Below are 12,345 nucleotides of genomic sequence, written 5' to 3' on the forward strand. Positions count from 1 at the left end.
AAACAGCCTTCGCAGCAGGGAAAACTGCAGCAGCAACAGCTGCAACCACAGCAGTGACCACAGCAATGTATGAACCTGCCCCTAATGCAGGGAAAACAGCCTTCGCAGCAGAGCAACTGCAGCAACAACAGCTGCAACCACAGCAGTGAGCACAGCAATGAATGCACCTGCCCCTAATGCAGGTATAACAGCCCTTGCAGCGGAAACTGCAGCAACAACAGCTGCAACCACAGCAATGAATGCAGCTGCCCCATTGCGGGGATAACAGCCTTTGCAGCAGGAAAAACTGCAGCAACAACAGCTGCACCCACAGCAGTTACCAGACCTTTCGCCACAGCAATGACCACAAATGCATCCACCACAAGAACAGTAGGATCAACCACAGCTGCTGCTGTGGGTGGCAGCAACAACGACAATAGCCACAGCAAAAAATCACAGCAGCAAGGGGCCAAGCAGCGACCATATTAGCTGCTATCACAGCCACCTTCACAGTATAAACAATCAGTGATGATGCCTTAAATCACTACTGGAAAGGAACCACAGGAAACACCACAGCCTGTCCGCGCCTGGACCACGCCCAGCGCCAGAACCCCTGCCCCCCCCCCGACGTAGCCAGACGCAGCCAGACGACCCACCTCAGATACGACGACGCCGCCCTCCACGCACTCAACACAGGCCGATCACCTGCCTGCTACTGTGCCACCCCGAAACGCTCCCACGGACCCTTCACCTGCCAAGCCTGCAAATTCACCTGCCTCCGGACCTGCACCGCACCCGCCAGACCAAGCGCCAACAACAACCACCTCAAGTGCATCCTGATTAACACCCGTTCCGTCTACAAACACGCCGTCGAACTCTGGGACCTCCTCAACACAACATCGCCGGACGTCGCCTTCCTCACGGAAACCTGGATGAACACCTTCTCAGCTCCGAACATCGCCATAGCCATCCCGGACGACTACAAGATCACCCGGAGGGACCGCAACTACCAAACCGGAGCAGGCATCGCCATCGTCAACAGGAACACCATCAGCATCACGACCAACTCTGACGTCGCCCTCACCGCCGCCCAACACCTTCACTTCCAGATACACACCGACCCCAAGACCACCCTCAGAGGGACTCTCATCTACAGACCCCCTGGACCATGCACACAATTCAGCGAAGCAATCGCAGACTTCATCAGCCCACACGCCCTCGCCTCTGCTGACTACATCCTCTTAGGGGACCTGAACTTCCACCTGGAAAACAACAATGACAACAACACCACCACCCTGCTGGACAACCTAGCCAACCTCGGACTCAAGCAACTGGTGAACACCTCCACCCACTACGCCGGCCACATGCTTGATCCAGTCTTCTCCTCCAGCAACCACGTCTCCTTCAGCTACTCCACCGGACTTCACTGGACCAATCACAGCTGCGTCCACTTCAACTTTAGTAAAACCACGACTCACCACCATCCGCAACAGGTTCCCCGAAGACGCTGGAGCAAGATCACCACCGACCAGCTCACCACGTCCCTGAGCCAAAACCCACCTACCAACACCACGGACACCAACGACGCAGCCCGCAACCTCACACAGTGGATCACCGACTGCGCCAATGCCCTTGCACCACTGAAGACCCCGCCAAGCAATCCCGGCAGCAAGAAAGCCTCATGGTTCACCGACGACCTCAAAGACTCAAAAAAAGCCTGCCATATCCTCGAGACAGCCTGGCGCCACGAACAGTTGACAGGAAACATGACAGCCCTCAAGAACGCCACTCGCAAACACCACCAGCTGATCCGCACCACCAAAAGAACATCATTCAGAGAACGACTGGACAACAACACCCACAACAGGAAAGAACACTTCAGCATTGTCAAAGAGCTCTCCAACCCCAGCGCCAGCAACAACGACATCACGCCATCGCAAGACCTCTGCGACTCACTCGCCACGTTCTTCCACCGCAAGATGGCCGATATACACGACAGCTTTGGCGCCCAGACCACACACCCAACCACTGAACCAACGCCCCCCTCCACCATCCTCCGCGCCTGGACCCCCGTCAACACCGAAGACACCACCCACGTGATGAGCACCATCCACTCCCGCTCCCCAGCCGACCCCTGCCCACACCACATCTTCAACAAGGCCGACTTCATCATCGCACCCCATCTCCGGAACATCATTAACAATTCTTTCGCGTCCGCCACCTTTCCGGAGAGCTGGAAACATGCAGAGATCAGCGCCCTCCTGAAGAAACCCACCGCCGACCCCACGGACCTCAAGAACTTCTGCCCCATCTCGCTCCTCCCCTTCCCCGCAAAGGTCATCGAGAAGACCGTCAACATACAGCTGACCACTTTCCTCGAAACGAACGGCTCCCTCGACTCGTCGCAGTCCGGCTTCCGAGCGAACCACAGCACCGAAACCGCCCTCATCGCAGCAATCGATGACATCAGGACCATGCTTGACAACGGGGAAACTGCCGCCCTCATCCTCCTCGACATATCGGCCGCATTCGATACAGTCTGCCACCGCAACCTAACGACCCTCCTCCACCACGCAGGGATCCAAGAAGAGGCCCTGGACTGGATCACCTCCTTCCTCTCCGACAGAACTCAAAGAGTCCGTCTCCCGCCCTTCTGCGCCGCGGCCAACAAGATCATCTGCTGCGTAACCCAAGGCTCCTCGCTCAGCCCTACCCTCTTCAATGTCGACATGAGCCCCCTCGCGGCCATCGCACGCAAACACGGCCTCAACATCATCTCCTACGCAGACGACACCCAGCTGATCCTCTCCCTCACCAACGACCCCACCACCGCCAAAGCAAGCCTCCAGGAAGGAATGAAGGACGTCCGGAATGGATGAAGCTCAGCCGTCTGAAACTGAACTCAGACAAGACGGAGGTCCTCATCCTCGGACCATCCCCCTCCGCCTGGGACGACTCCTGGTGGCCCCCGGCTCTGGGCACCGCCCCCAATCCCACAGACCACGCACGCAACCTGGGAGTCATCCTTGACTCCTCCCTCACGATGACCAAGCAAGTCAACGCCGTTACTTCTTCCTGCTTCAACACCCTTCGCATGCTCCGTAAGATCTTCCGCTGGATCCCCACCAGAACCAAGAAGGCTGTCACCCAGGCCCTGGTTACCAGCCGACTGGACTACGGGAACGCCCTCTACGCTGGAACCACAGTCAAACTACAGAAAAGACTTCAGCGCTTACAGAACACATCAGCACGACTCATCCTGGACATCCCCCGACACTGCCACATCTCTTCCCACCTGAGAGACCTGCACTGGCTCCCCGTAAACAAGAGGATAACGTTCAGGCTCCTTACTCACGCACACAAAGCTCTCCACGACATGGGCCCTGAATACCTCAACAACCGCCTCAAATTCTACACACCTACCCGCCAGCTCCGCTCCGCCAGGCTCGCCCTCGCCACCGTCCCACGGATCTGCAGAACCACCACCGGAGGAAGATCCGTCTCTTACCTGGCTGCCAAGACGTGGAACTCCCTCCCCAACCACCTACGTCTGACCCAGGACCATCTCTCCTTCAGGAAGGAACTCAAGACCTGGCTATTCGAGCAGTAGCAGCCCCCCCCCCCCCCCCCCCCCCCCCCCCCCCACGGCTTGTGACCCTCACGGGTGAGTAGCGCGCTCTATAAATGTTCTTGATTGATTGATTGACAGCAGAAAACACAGCTCCTACCATGTGATAGTAGCCGCACCAGCACCCTTCACCGCAGCAGCAACAACCAGCCTCAAGCTTCTATAAAGCTTGTGCATAGGCCAGTGCCATGCAAGAGTGGGTATCAGTATACCAGGGTGTTGCAGGTCAGTGTTGAGGGGCATTATCAGAGCTGTATGTGGGTCTTTTTTTACCAGTATTGCATATTTGAGGTGCATTGGCAGAGCTGTGTGTGGGCATCTGTGCTGGTAAAGGAGAGGTGTTGGAGGGCATATTTGAGGTGCATTGGCAGAGCTGTTTGGGGCATAAGTACTGGTATAGCAGAGAGGTTGCAGGGCATGTTTGAGGTGCATTGGCAGAGCTGTATGTGGGCATTAATGGGATAGCAGAGGTGTTGCAGGGCAGTTTTGAGTTGCAATGGCAGAGCTGTGTATGGGCATCCGTAATGGTATATCAGAGGGGTTGCAGGGCATGTTTGAGTTGCATTGACAGAGCAGTAGAGCTGAATGTTTCTGAGCTGGGGTGCACTGGCAGTGCTGTTTGCAGGGCTCAGTACCAGTGTAGCAGAGTTTCACTGGGTAGGATTGGAGAGCTTTGAAAGAGCTGTAAGTATGTCTCACTAAAGGTATAACTGGGTGTTACAGGGCAGGATTGGTGTGCATTGATGGAGCTGTATGTGGGTCACAGCACAAGCATAGCAGGAGTTTTGCAGGGTTGAGGAGCATTGACAGAGCTGTATGTTGTCTTCAGTAGGGGTGTAGCCAGAGTATTCCAGGTGCGAGATGCATTGGCAGAGCTGTATGTGGGCATCAGTACTGGTATAGCCAGAGCCGGCCTATGCAAAATAGCACCCTGGGCGTGGGCGGAGATAATTATGGCACCCTTGCTGATGGTAGGGAATTAAACGAGGCAGCAGGGGCCCCTTTGTGTCCACTGGTCAGTAGCTGGATGACTAGGGACTGACCCCTGACCACAAGCATCCCGTGACCTCCCCAGCTCAAGTAAATCACGATAGCTTATCTGCCTCAAGCATATGATGGTTTTGTTGATGTGTGCCAGCTGGGGTCAGAGGGTGAAGGCAGGGCATAGAAGGGGACTAAAATACTGTTAAAACATTGCCCGCCATATGATAATGAAGGACTAAATCCACTTTAAACTGGCAAATCAGACAAAACAAACATGCAGGGAGAAGGACAAGGCTGGAGCAAGATACAGGCACTGCTGTGGGCATGAGTACTGATATAGCGGAGGTGTGTGTGTGTGGGCATCAGTACTGGTATAGCAGAGGTGTGTGTGTGGGCATCAGTACTGGTATAGCAGAGGTGTGTGTGTGGGCATCAGTACTGGTATAGCAGAGGTGTTGCAGGGCATGTTTGAGGTGCATTGGCAGAGCTGCGTGGGGGCATCAGTACTGGTATAGCAGGCGGGTTTCAGGGCATGTTTGAGGTGCATTAACAGAGCTGTGTGTAGGCATCAGTACTGGTATAGCAGAGGGGTTTCAGGGCATGTTTGAGGTGCATTAACAGAGCTTTGTGTAGGCATCAGTACTGGTATAGCAGAGCGGTTGCCGGGCATTGACTTTATAAAAGAATTCTTGAGTCACCCATAAAGCCATTCACGCTTCCACCCCTCACTGTCTAGCAAACTAATTTAAGATATTAGGTGGCTCTTGACCAGAGGTCTTCAAACCTTTTGATGCTGAGACCCCTCATGCCAAACATTTTGAGGCATCAGGACTCCCTCCTGAATTTTGTTTTCTATAAAATAGTGTGTTCTGTATATTTTTTTTAGGTCTTTCATCGTCCGGTACCTACAAATAAAATAATGGGCATCCTAAATGGAAAATACATTTAAAAAGCTGTTACTCAGTGGGAAATGCACAATAGTACTTTTTCAAACCTCTATTAGTTAATGCACTGCAGAGGTCTGTGTGTAACCAAAGAGCCACAGAATTTGATCTTGGTTGGTGCATTGGAGACTTCTGTATGTTTAGTGCTACAAGGTCACAGTCTGTGACACAAAGCACGGTGAATATTTAAGCTAGTATTTTATATTGCATTACATACAGTATAAGATAGACTGATACAAAATGTGCAAAATGTTTTAAAATAAAATGCTTCTTCCAAAATATAGAGTTTAGTAATACCCAGACAGTACGCAGTGCAATTTGTTTTACATAACTGTCTTTTTAACACCTACTCAGGGGTAAATATAATTACAATTAAGAGCATGCACTTCACAGCTCAGTTGTTAACTTTTCACACTACCACTCAAAATAATAAATCTTTGCCATCACAATACTTTGAGTGATTTGATCAATTAAAGCCAGTGCAGGCTCCCAAGCAACCTTTACATTTGCAGATTACCCTTTACGTTGCCAGATTATCTTGTAGCGCACATTTGCATTTCTTTCAGGCAAGCAGGCCCCCTGGCAGGAAGGCTTATTTAGCTGTCTGCCCAGCTTCAGTTTTTCAGCACAGGACACTCCCTGAATGACACTCCAGCTGAAACATTTTAACTACCCGAATTAACCATCCCAGGATGGTCGGGGCATATTCTCAAGAAACGGCGCTAAAATAATCGCCACTTTAGCAGCAGGAAACTGCTGCTAAAGCGGCGATAATGGGCTTGATAATATGCCCTTGTGAATTCCCATAGAAGCCCATGTTCTGGTGTGAACATGGGCTTCTATTGGAATTCTCCAGGGCATATTATCAAGCCCATTATCACCGCTTTAGTGGCAGTTTCCTGCCGCTAAAGCAGCGATAATTTTAACGCCCTTCTTGATAATATGCCCCGTTGTCTTTTACCAAAAAGCAGGGAAACAGTTTTTCATAAATCCGTTGTGTGCCGACAATAAGTTTGGGGAAAGCGAGCCCCCCATTCCCATGATTCCATGGCACCTGTGGGGTCGAGCCCCACCGATTGAAGGCCTCTGCTCTAGACCTTCACGAAACACTGAAAATCTGCTACCCGAACCTCCAACTTTCAAAAGGGAAAGACTTATGGTGATATCTCTCTCAGGTAATGTGACTAGAATTTGGAATTCACCAACTCCAAACATTCGCACCACCACCTCTTTTCGGATCTTCCATACAAACCTTAAACCTCGTCTCTTCCAAGAAGAAATTTTTCTCAATAACACTCTTCACCAAGCTCCCCATCAGGCATATGCCTTCACATTTAATGGTATGACCCTGCCTTTTACATGACACTGTTGAGAGCTACTACGACCTTTCTGTTTTAACTCTGTAAATTTGCATTTATGTAACCCTAATCACTTTCAACTTTTTTAAATATCTAATTTGTAATAAATATTTAATTTATGAATATGCAACTCACTTAATGAGTAACTGTAGTAGGTATACGTATTGTCACCTGATACCATGTTACTCTAAATTTGAGCTTGGGCCAGCCCGGTCCTGCCGCGTTGCTTCATATTCAAGGGAGCGCTCCAGGGTGGTTAGGTTACTACCGCCTAGAACGCATGTGCACGATTGTTGGTTCCACATTGCTTTGTTCTCGCGTTGTTCTGGGAACGCGTTGCCTCCCGACTGGGTGCCCGACGTCCTCGTCTTCATTGTGTGGAACGGGAGAAGGGAGTGAGCACGTGCGTCTGCCTGACTCGCGGTCCTTTTTTCATTTCCTCACTCAAGGCGGCTCTGCGCATGCGCAGGGCCATTTTAGCTGTCTCCGATGTCGGAGACTTGAACAGAACACAGGAGAGCACGTATTAATTTCCTCAGTTGTCCAAAGCCCTTGTGAGTGACTCCCAGCAAAAGCCTGTTGGCAGTGTTAGCCAGAGGGTTGGAAATATTGCATAGGTTTTGCCTATAGTGTCGTCCAGGCCCTCTCTCCACCTTTTATTATTACATATTTTGATTGGCCTGGCTAGGGTCCACTGCCCCTTACTGGTCCTGATTGGGCCTTCATTGCCCCTGAATTTCTATTTTGGTCTCTGGTCATATCCTGATCTGGGACATTGATAGCCCATCTGCATAATGGCAGAATTCTATGAGGAGGATTACTATTACTATGAGGAACCTCTGGCTCCCTGGAGCAGGACCTAGTGAACCCATTCGATGCAGGGGTACAGCATTCCATCAACCGTAAGACAACAAGAAAATGGCAGTAAGGGATTTTCTGTTGCACCACCTAACTATACATAGAAATTCAAGTAGATTGCTCTACATATGCTGCCCACCTCTTAGGTCCACTGCCAAGGGACCATACAATAATAGATAAACAACAAGCAAATGTAGAGGCAGCAATGGAAATGATAAGATAATGTATCAATACATCAAAACGCAACACGTGTCCTTCATTGATATGAAAAAGTCATGTTTTAATATGTCTTCTTGACACGATGATAAAAATAGATAGCCAATATTCTCAACATAGGATGATCAAAGAAACAGCCAAGAAACAGCCAACGCGTTTCGCCCGTTGCGGGCTTCCTCAGGGCAGGTTTTTCCAATTAATCGTAATCACACTTATTTCCAGATGAGTAAATACACACGCATGTAAGCTTGTTGGTACAAGTATCCTGTGCATGTAAGCAAGAACGAAAAAGAGGGGGGACGTGACTTGGACACGATGTGAATCCCAAAAAATTCCTTAAACAACGTAATATCTGTATGAATCTTCCTTTTCCTTCAACAGTAGTCCTCGGTTCCGCGATAAGGGTGTATACTATAATAGGCAACACTCCTAATAGGTCCTCTGTTTTTTAGAACGCCCCCATGTCGTCCACAGTATCTCGACTCCCTCTTCTGTTCCGCCAGATTTCGCGCGAAATGGCTGATCATGTGAGATCAAAGCAAAACGTGCTCTGTGGCACTACTGTTATACCAAGCTAGGCAATATAAAAGCACAAAAGTTGAATAAGCCTGCACATTCACACAAACCAGACAGCGCGAATCGCGCTAGTAATGTTAATCAACAGTAATTAATGTTAAACAAATAAATACGCATTCCGTCTCCTAAATCAGGATAATAATGGAAGTGTACTTAACTGGCTGTGAAGCAGCAAAGAAAGAGGACACTGAGACGTTGTGTAGGGTTTATATAGGGCAGTGGCTAGAAGGTTAGTCATGTGATATAATAGTATCATGGGAAATGTAGTAATATTAAAACTTTATTGTGATTGGCTGCTGTGAAATGTAGTAAAGAAAAGAGAAGCATAATCGGAGCCTCCGGTCCTGACATAGAATCAACAGCCCTATCTGGAAATTCAGAGCACCTGGTCGTGAAGATATGGTTCCTGCCGAAAAAATTCAAGATGTTCACCGGAAGGTCATCGGCTACCGAGTTCTACTGATGGCACAAGTTGGGTCTTAAGTTTGCTGTTCCAGGGGATTGATACCCTGTCATTGCAGGGCCATGAACTTTGGGCGTAACCCGAATTTGCTGGATTTCGATCTGCATTAACTGTTTTGTTTCTATGCAAAGAAAGTTGATCTTACGTTATGAGGGGAATATATAGGGCAGTGTCTCTATGGTTAGTCATGCGAGAGTAAGGTCACATAGGAAATGTAGTATTTTCAATGTAAATTTCATCTGATGGGCGCTGTAAAAAAAGTAGTAAAGAGAAGCATAATCCTTGCATCCGTGTCCTTAGTAGAATTGAAAATTCTTCTCACATAGGTTGGAAAATTGTGAATTAGGTTTCACACTGCAGGCTCTCCCCAGCACTCGCCGCCACGACCCCTTTAAGACAACTCCCCACCTTTTTAGGTCCAGCCTAACGGCAGCGCGCATGCGCTGCTCGCTCTGCAAGACTGTTGTATTAGAGTATGCACTAGAAGCCACGCCCACTCTTGCCCATATTTGGCATTGACTTGTTTCATTGTCCTTCGTAAATGCTGGCTTCTGATTCATAAATAGGCTTGGTGGTCCCTCCTTGGTAACGCCTTGTCTGCATTTGTTAACTCCCATAACAACTGGACCTTTTACTTGGTTTGTTACACGGTCTCCAATATAAGTTGGTGAGCACTATTTTATTTATTGACACTTATGGGGACAATGGTAGCTGATTTTTTGTATTTGCAGCACGCCCACACACGACAATCGCGGCCGCTTTTCTTATGGAGTGCTATGCGCTGTAACTTGCTTGCTGAGTGTGGCGCCAGCTTCAGGGACACCACGAACAGTTTCATTATTTTTATTTTTTTACTTTAATACTGATCACGGTGCCTGTTTTATGGACACTGCACTTTGCAACATAATATGTTGCGCCATGAAAGTAAAGATGCCCTCGTCCCTGCAGCTGCCTGCTAAAGTGTAGCAACACCTTCTTCCGGTTCTCTTTTTCAGCCAAGGATGGCATTTTTTCAACCCGTTTGTACGACTGTAAAATTGTATAAACCAACTGTAATTTTGCACACACATTGATTATTTGCCTGCTGCGAGGTATACCTTTAATTCGCAGTACGAAGGCGAGGCTGCTATTTCAGTGTATATATGTAAACAATCACAGACGATGATGATTTTGTTACCAGGCGCACAGGATATGTCTCCAAGACAGCCATTTGCTGCCCATCTGCCTCTCAGCCCTGCATACCACCAGCAAGGGACTAGCGGCATTGTTTGTAAACGCTGATAGGGACATTTACCCCCTGCATCTTTATGAATGCTGTCCTCATCTTTGCGCATTTGCAGTCCGTGCTTTTGAAAAGTTGGGAAAAATGAGGCTCCTCAAACCATACTTTGCAAATGCAAATCTTTACTGCAGCTTTCCCTCCAAATACCTTTGAATTCAAGCAGCTGAACTAGCAGGAATTGGTTAAAAGAAATAAACACACCTCTCGTTTTTGATCTGTGATAACCAGGGCCATTTACAGGTGTTTGTGACACATTCCTCAGTTGCTGTTTCAGCAAATGGCCCAAAGGAAAAAGGTTGGGGGCTGGGAGGGGAGCAGGGCCACACCGAGGGAGCCCTTGAAGGCCTAAAAGGGTCACTCTTGACTCAAGCCGCAAACTGAGTCCTCTTAAATAAAGGAGTTTCGTTTTACCATTGCTGCAGATTTTTCCCCCCTTTAAACACCAATATCATATATTTTGCTAACACTACTGCTTTAGAATTGGAGTTTTTCCTGGAATTAGTGCAAAATCTGAAACACATTTAAGGCATTTTAACATCGGAGTAAAGCTTTCCATTCCTGCACAACTGATGTGGAAATATTTTAGTCGGATTCGCTGTGTTTTACAGCCTCCTTTGTTGGGAATTTGACATGCACACTGACTGTTCCAGTTCACAAGTTACAAATGGCCAATGGGTCTGTCATTGGGCTATGTATGCCTTCTGGAATTAGGAAGGGAAATCCTACTGGATATCTGAAAATATGCACAAGAACCAACCGATGCCACTGGACACCAGTAACCAATGACAAGTTAACTGCAACCAATTGAAGTTTAGTCATTCATTGCATGTCCAGAAAGCTATGTGACCCTAACCGGCCCAGGAGGAACCATCTATAACTGGAACTTACAGCTGGATGTATTTATTTATAAAGTTTTATATAGGGAAAACAAGATCCCGAGGGATATCAGAGCGCTTTACAATATAATGAGAGGAAAGACAAAATGCAATATCCATATCAAGATCCATATCAAGTAGGAGGGAGAAAAAAAACAACAGGAATGGTTGCCTATTACAGTACAATTGCTCCCAGGAGGGTAATACAATAAACAGGTGTAGGCGGGCAGCAAGGGGGAGACACAGTATGCAGTAAGGGGTAGCCGTATCAGATGGAAGTACAAAGGCAGTAAGAGCGATGTCAACGGGCACTTGAGTCCATAACTATTAGGGTAAGAATTTGTTCATTAGGAATCTTTTAGCTTCCACTTTGAACGCTGTTGATGAGGATATTCTGCGAACTTCCGGTGGGAGAGAGTTCCATATCTTAGGGACAGCTCCGGAGAAGGCTTGTGACAACTTCTCTTTTTGTTAAGAATGAGTGGTTTGAGGAGGAAGGTAGAGGCGCTTCTTGAGGCTCTTACACCACAGGATAGGTTATGTTTGGTGGGTGTACTGCTGCTGAGCTTACAAGGAGCTGCTATTGTAACAGACGCGCCTCAATGAGCACTGGGGGTTAGAAGTACAGAATGTTATGTTATGTCATGCCATGTCACGACACTTTAATAGTGAGTCAGGGACACCGCACCCTGTTTCATTGAAATAGTTTTTCATTTATAAATTCCTCACACACAACTTATTTGTAACTTCCACACGTTGAATATTGAATCCACATTTAAAGGAATGGTTATTACCTTAACCCCTTTGTCGTGGCGTGAATTCTGCTGCGGTGCTGGGGGGGTGGGGGATGAGTGCGTCATGGTCGTGACGGAACCTCGCCGTCATAAGCCACGGGCGGCATATGCTCATGACGGCGTGGTTCCGCCACGGTCCCGCCCGCTCACTAATTCGCCCAAACAGGCGGGGAATCAGTGCTGTATGGGTGGAGTGGGCGCAGCATGACGGAACCACGCCGTCGGGCGGCTCATGACGGCTTGGTTCCGTCGTGCGTAGGGAAGGGGTTAAACTCATCTTTAAATTGTCACCTGTTTATACAAGCATTTGTAATGCAATAGGTCTCGCAATTGCGCGATTTTGAGCTCTTGGCATTGTAAATGGCAATGCCATTTATTTATGTGTTTA

This window comes from Lissotriton vulgaris, unplaced genomic scaffold (genome assembly GCF_964263255.1).
Source record: "Lissotriton vulgaris unplaced genomic scaffold, aLisVul1.2 SCAFFOLD_2305, whole genome shotgun sequence".
In the NCBI taxonomy this organism is placed as follows: domain Eukaryota; kingdom Metazoa; phylum Chordata; class Amphibia; order Caudata; family Salamandridae; genus Lissotriton; species Lissotriton vulgaris.